This window comes from Quercus suber, unplaced genomic scaffold, assembly GCF_002906115.3.
Source record: "Quercus suber isolate HL8 unplaced genomic scaffold, Cork oak 2.0 scaffold_3B, whole genome shotgun sequence".
NCBI classification, from domain to species: domain Eukaryota; kingdom Viridiplantae; phylum Streptophyta; class Magnoliopsida; order Fagales; family Fagaceae; genus Quercus; species Quercus suber.
In genome coordinates this window covers 1970748-1975718 of record NW_027071805.1, presented here as the reverse complement: position 1 = coordinate 1975718, position 4971 = coordinate 1970748, and the positions used below count along the sequence as shown (strand labels likewise).

Below are 4971 nucleotides of genomic sequence, written 5' to 3'. Positions count from 1 at the left end.
ATTCCACTTTTTCTAATCACATAATTGAAGTTGATTTCCCCCAATTATTATTTTTTTTTGGTTTTTTTTTTTTAGGAAAGATTTCCCCAAATGTTGTTATACATAATAAGTAGTACATATACTAAAAGATAATATGTTACAAAATGAATCGGGCGAAACAGTAGCCAGTAACACAAAAAAGACCAAGAACATAACAAAAAGATAACTAAGGCTTATACCCTTTTAAGGCCACAAAAACCTCCACCGAAAAGCCCAACTAGAAAAAGATCACAATAACCTTCACAAGAAAAGCCCAACTAGGAAAAGAGCCGAGGCATTACAAGACTGATCCAACTTTCTTAGAATATGACCTATATTTTGTTTATCTCGACTAGCCCACTATAAAACAAACGTTACCTTAGGGTTTTTTTTTTTTTTTTTTTCCTTTATTTATTTAGTTTTTTGAAATAGTTACAATATGCCCTCCCTTTACCACTCATCTGAAACAATGGGAATAATATTTTACATAAATCCATGAACTACTTATACTCAATAATATTTTACATAAATCCATGAACTACTTATACTCAGGAGATAAAGCAATTATGAAAGATACCATTTATTTCAACAAAATAATAATAATAATAATAATAATAATCATAATGAATCGAAAAGAAAGCGATATGGATGGCTTAGGGATGATGATCCAATATGTTTTGAAAATATTGAACATCAATGCAAGAACCTATACATGACTTGCATTAAACATTACATTTATCATGAATTCAATCCAACACATGCTAGAAACTTTTAATTCAAAAACTTTTCACAACTAAAGAAAATCAAATATGACTACAAACGATGTGAAAAAAAAATTTAAAACTTTATTAGGAAAATATATTAAAAAACAAACATAGACCAAATACAATAAAAACTGATAAGGAACTTCATTAGCACAACTTTCCAACCAAAGCACGAAAGCGTATGAAAATAAAGAAAATGCTAAATGTACTACTAATTTTACAACAAAAGGCTTAGACAACTTACTTCAATGAACATTTGAAGGAGTGACATTTCATAACTTTGTACAAATGAGTCATTCTATCCACTACAATGACAACTTCAAATTCTAAAGCATCATCCAAGATGTTGGATTTGTGAATGTAGTATTATACAAAATATGAATGATTCCAATTCATAGGCGATAAAAAAGGCCTAATAGATGCGTCTAATGAGGGAAACATGAAAAGAAATTGCCTTAGTCAAATGAGTTCAATTTTGTTCTAGACAAAGAGACTTTCAAAGGATGTTACAAACCTCAAGATATTGCACATTGGAGATGGTGAATTTTTAAAAAATAATGTATGATATAGGTGGAACATTTTGAACAATGAATTTCATGATTTATCTTCAAATATACTTTGTTCAACCACAAAAATATTGCTTTACATGCATAGGAGGGGATGCGGTGTTTACCTTCATTGGTAAAGGAACAATGTTAGCTTCGAATCACCTAGATTTGGAAAGACAAATAAGACTCTAGTAGAAAAAGAATTTATTTGCACAATCACAATCCTTAATAGAAGCAACACAGAAAGAGTTTCTCTATTCCTGTTCCGAAAAAACAATCTTTAAGCTGCAGAGTCCCACTCCATGGTCAGAAACTCTGTGCATAAACCCGCTACTGGATATAACTATCAAACTAATGGTTAAAAAAGCCTATCAAACTAATGATTAAATAGAGACAAATACAAATGCATATCATTAGTTAACATAAAGACATAATACATAAGCTAAGACAGGAAAATCTTATCAGATTAATGTGAAATTGAAGTATTCTAAACATAATATACAAAGTTTGAGAAAAATGATTTGGCAATTTTTCTATTATTCGAATCTTAAAATTTTCTCCTATCTTAAAGCCAAAAACAGTTCTTATTATAAGATATCACATTAAGGAACCATGGATTAAAAGAAAAGATACCAAGTGTCAGATTAATTTGAAGATAACTATTATAAAAAAAAAAAAAAAAAAAAAAAAAAAAAATAAAAAAAAAAAAAAAAAAAGAAGAGTCAGCAGTGATGTTGGATAGAGAAAATTAACATCTTAGACTTCTAAAGTGATCAAGCAGAGGAGGCATCCAATTCATATTCATTTGTAGGCCCAAAATGCCCTACCTATAAATGAAGCAAGGAGAAGGTGACTATTGCTACCATTTTGAAAAAAAAAAAAGGTAATAATTTCAGTTGCTCAAGTCTTTGCAAACAATTAAATGTTATTGTTCATGAGAGAGGGCCATAGATTATATTAGTTTTATGCTGATTTTAAAAGGGGAAGATGAAAGAAAAAAAAATCAGAAAAATTCAAAGAAAAGACAAAAGAAAAGAACCAATTTATCTTAATTAGATACAGATCCAACCACAATTCTTCCAGCATACAGTCTAAACGCATAAGTATAGAGAATCAGGACATTTTGGAAGTAGTTTAACATAGAAACAACTTTGAAATACAAAATAATTTCAACTTAAAAGACATAATGCTATGATGTTAACTGTTTCATTTAGTCATAACTGGCTAGGTTAACAGCATTTACTGTAGCATTTTGTGCTACATTAGGGCCAAGGCTAGTCCAATAATTTTCTTAACAGATTTGTGAAGGACATAATAACTTACACTCATAATTCTTGTATTTGAATTCAGTCAGCTGTTCAACTCAAAGTTTTGTTGATCTGGGTAAAAGTGAGTTAGAGTAATTAATAATATGTACAATTCCCCTACTACATAGCTAATTTGTCTTTAAGTTGCGCATGCTTAAATATCTAAAGCATTTAAAGAATGTAGATGTCAGTGGTACCGAACTCTTAACTTCCAAGGATTTGTTCACAAATGATGGAAATATTATACCTGAGCACTTATTATCTCTAACTAATGCATAAATCATTATGAAATTTGTAATTCTCATGCCTATAGTGGTTGATGGTTCTTTTTTAAGAGAACCATCTATAGCTCACAATATCAATGGAATAAGAATAACAAATTCTAAAAAAATATAAATTATGCAGTAAACAAAGAAGGCACCAGATTACCAATCAAAGTGAGTATTGGCTTTGCAATGCCCCAATTTATACTATCTTCCCATTGCCCTGCTCTTCCTCATTTATTGGCCAACAATCTCTTCTTTTGTATCCTTATGGCCTGCAGAATCTTGATGAGTAATGCCTCCCTAAAATCCAAAAAAACCAATTTTAATTTCTTTACAAATAAACCTGATAATAATCAAGTAAGTGAATAGCTTTGTGACAAAGTGTACCTATAACATGTATGTGACAGTCAAAAAACCTGGAAAACAGAATATATATCACAGTATAAACTGTCTGCTATACAAAACATATGTATGCACATTTATGTTACCAATATCAACATAAAATACAAAGTTTAAAGAAAATCAAACCAACCCATCAACAAAAAAGTAAATAATCGCTATGTTACAGTTTATAATCCAACCTAGATTGATTCTGATGTGGAGTTGATTTTGATGCCAAAACCCATATCCCCAAGCCACATAAGCAGCTTGCCCTTCCACCTTTTACTATTTCAATTCCGTGGCAAAATTTGATATATTGAAAGGAAACAAAATTGAGGGAGAACCTATATTAGGGTTTCGAGTATTGATAAAAAACCAATTCTAAATCAAAACCAAACAAAATAGCCGAACCTAAATCCTATTAAACACCCAAAATTAATATAAAAGATTTTACCTGTAGCCATTCCAGCAGTCTGATGTTAGGTTGGTTGTGAGGTGAGGCGAAGCATTTATGGCTTAGTTGAATTCGCTTACCGTCATAGGGGAAGAGAGAAAGATCTGCGTCTAGCTTTTCCGTTTTTGGGTTCCTGCGTATGGGTCTTGCATTTGAAGGAGAGACAGAGACAGTCGAAATAGGTTTTATCAGGTTTGTTTTGGGGAGAAATAGTTATATTGGGTTAGAAATAGTTAACGGTGTTTAGGTAATTATCTACTTTTTAATAGTTTTTTTTTAAATAATGCTTATGTGGAAAAATATGGATGTTTTAAATTTTTAAATAGTTTTATTTTTTAAATAATACTGATGTGGAAAAATATGAAAGTTCCAAAAGTTTCGGTTATATATATATATATAGATAAAAAATAAATCTATGATTAGGGTGTTCAAAATTTTATTTTAAGAGATCAAAACCCAAAAAAATAAAAATAAAATAAAACATATTATATGTAATTTTTTTGGGTCAGTTCAAAGGGTTTAAATGAGACCCCCATGCTCCAAGTGGAGCCACCCCAATGATCACCAAATTAATACTTTCCGGGAGGTTTCAACTTTAACCCATCTTGAAATGTCAAAGCAACACAGTTAATCTCAGCGTGGCTACTAATATTGGAAGAACTTGAACCATTTGATACATGTAAGGACCCGATTTGAATTGAGTGCTGGGTTTTCAGCCCAATAAGCCCAAACAATAAATTTATAGAGTATGGGCTCAAGAACTAGTACTGTTTTGCAGGAAGGGTTCTACTCATCGAGTAAAAAGGGATACTATTGATTCGCTCTATAAGGAAAAACTCTCCTCGGCCCTCTTTCAATTGGTCTGTTCTTCTCTCTCTCTCTTTTTCTTTCTTTTCTTTCTGGTCAGAAGTTTTTTTTCGTTTTCTTCGTTTCTACCTTATATACTTCCTTTCTCCTCTTGTTTCCTTTGTACACGTGTAGTTCTTATCTTGGGAGCTCCTTTCTGTCCCATCTAGTCCCTACCGGAACCTTCATCCTAGTGGTCATAAAGCTGCTTAGTTACTATTCAGGTATCACCTCCACATTAATGCGGCCAGAGTGTTAGGTGGACAGCATTTAATGAGGAGGTGATAGACTTTAGAAGATATTTTCTACCTTCTCCGACGCCTCTTTAAGCTATATCCAACTTCCAATTCAGCTACAACCTGGCAGAATCTTTCAGTCAGTACGAAG

General features: G+C 31.6%; 1 long non-coding RNA gene across 6 annotated transcripts; it reads right to left on the bottom strand.

Annotated features, from left to right (window-relative positions):
* Positions 1-466: 466 nt before the first annotated feature.
* Positions 467-3945, bottom strand: LOC136066220 (uncharacterized). Of its 6 annotated transcripts, XR_010627675.1 has the most exons (4): positions 3739-3945; positions 3067-3203; positions 2654-2709; positions 467-1492 (listed from the first exon to the last, which is right to left on the bottom strand). It is a non-coding gene; the product is annotated as an uncharacterized LOC136066220 (long non-coding RNA). The 6 variants fall into 6 exon arrangements; XR_010627672.1 differs by having other exon boundaries at positions 2654-3203; XR_010627673.1 differs by lacking the exon at positions 2654-2709 and having other exon boundaries at positions 467-1645.
* Positions 3946-4971: the final 1026 nt, after the last annotated feature.